Source organism: Octopus bimaculoides, chromosome 19, assembly GCF_001194135.2.
Source record: "Octopus bimaculoides isolate UCB-OBI-ISO-001 chromosome 19, ASM119413v2, whole genome shotgun sequence".
NCBI classification, from domain to species: Eukaryota; Metazoa; Mollusca; class Cephalopoda; order Octopoda; family Octopodidae; genus Octopus; species Octopus bimaculoides.
This window is the reverse complement of record NC_068999.1, coordinates 35,656,619-35,658,525: the sequence shown is the minus strand read 5'-3', so window position 1 is coordinate 35,658,525 and position 1,907 is coordinate 35,656,619. Positions and strand designations below refer to the sequence as shown.

General features: G+C 36.8%; 1 long non-coding RNA gene across 1 annotated transcript in view; it reads left to right on the top strand.

Moving 5' to 3' along the window:
- The first annotated feature begins 1,390 nt into the window (after positions 1 to 1,390).
- The window catches only part of LOC128250137 (uncharacterized), a 9,467-nt gene continuing 8,950 nt past the window's right edge, over positions 1,391 to 1,907 (top strand). The window contains exon 1 of the long non-coding RNA XR_008266263.1: positions 1,391 to 1,886. This is a non-coding gene — a long non-coding RNA (uncharacterized LOC128250137). The remainder of the gene's footprint in view (positions 1,887 to 1,907) is intronic.

Here is a 1,907-nt window from a genome sequence, read left to right as displayed (position 1 = left end):
CTCTCTCTCTCTTTGGATATTTCTTCTTTGTGCAATTAGGTGCTCCTTTTCATTTTGACGTTTTCAAACCTGTCTTCTTGCGTCTTGCGTCTTGCGCTCGTTTCACTTCTTGTGATTGATTTAATAACTTTAATGTATTGTTTAATCTTCTTGCGTTCAGTTCTTCCTGAGTGAGACTGGCTGTTCTTCATCTTTGTCTCTCTCTGGCTAACTGTCGCCTTCTGTCTGATTCATTCTCCATAACAGGTGGATGAGTGTATTTAATACAACGGAACACAAACTTCAAAGCAAATGAGTATATTAGTGTGTGTGTGTGTACGTTAGTTTGTTTATGTTTGTATACGTAACCATACAAAGTCCAAAATCACGCAGGATTACATTAACAACATACACACAGAGAACTTATTTGTTTCCAGCAACGTCTACGCGTTCTCTATCTCGGCCTGTCTGTCTGTCTGTCTCTGTCACTCTCTTTACCGCCTGAAACGGAAAAAAGATCTTGAAGACAAACTTCACCGCCTTGGCAAAATCCTTCATTCATAAATATTTACAAACATCGCTGTATCAGTAGGTATTTGTAAATATTTATAATTACCTTCCTTTTAATATTTAGCTTTCTTTAAACGGACAATATTATCAAGCTTTCTTTCAATAGACGATATTTTAATTCTATGACTTAAAAGTTATTACTTATTTACTTATCTTATATTCTATTAACTTTGTAACTTTTTAAGCATAAAAAACTTCCAGAACAGCCAAACATCCATAGAGATACAGAAAAAATGATTTTGAGGTGAAAAAATCTTATTTACTTATCTTATATATTGTTATTAATGTTTACCAGAAAAAATCAGCGTTAATCGAATAAAAATGCAAATGTTATTGTTGAGAGAGTGAGAGAAATAGAGAGAGAGAGAGTGAGTGAAAAAGAGATGGAGAGAAATAGAGAGAGAATGAAAAAGAGAAAGAGAAACAGAGAGAGAGTGAAAGAGAGAGTGAATGAAAAAGTGAGTGAGAGAGAGAGTGAATGAAAAAGTGAGTGAGAGACAGAGTGTGTATGTGCGCGTCTGTAGAGAGAGAGAGATTGAGAGAAAGAGAGAGAGAGAGTGAGTGAAAAAGAGATGGAGAGAAATAGAGAGAGAGTGAGTGAAAAAGAGATGGAGAGAAATAGAGAGAGAGTGAGTGAAAAAGAGAGAGAGAAATAGGGAGAGAGTAAGTGAGAGTGAGTGAAAAAGTGAGTGTCAGAAAGAGAGTGTGTATGTGCGCGTCTGTAGAGAGAGAGAGAGAGAGAGAGTGAGAGAAAGAGAGAGAGGCAGCATTCATCAATAAAGTTAAAAGAGAGAGAGAGCGAGAGGCGCTTTTTGATATCACTCCCTCTCTCATTGTTATTACCATTTCGACTTTGGACAAACTTACAAACAAGCTCATTATTAGAATAGATTATCCATTGTCTTTGCACAGCTTCTAACGCTGGGGATGACTACGATGTCAGTTGTTCACTACCAGTGAACTAAGGTAACACCCCTTATTTTTCTAGCACCATCCAGAATATTCGAGCGGTTCCAAGCAATACTGGAGCTCCACACTTATTGCATCCCCTATTGACTTTTGTTTTGTAGTTGTACAAGTTAACTCCAAGTCTCACCCAGAGACCTCAAGAGACAACAAGTTAGAAGTTCAAGATGGTATCATGCCTAGGGTGTCATATATTTGGTTTGCACATAGTATTGCTCTAGAGAATGTTTAAGAAAACATAAGAAAATTATAAGTTCGTTTTAAAATTTGAGATTACATAGACAGTATATTTTACCTCGGATATGGGCAGTTCCCATGAGCACTATCTTTTGAATTTCTGCCATTTTGGGGTTTCCTGGTATCTGAGCAAAGTAGGAATCATCCCCTTTATT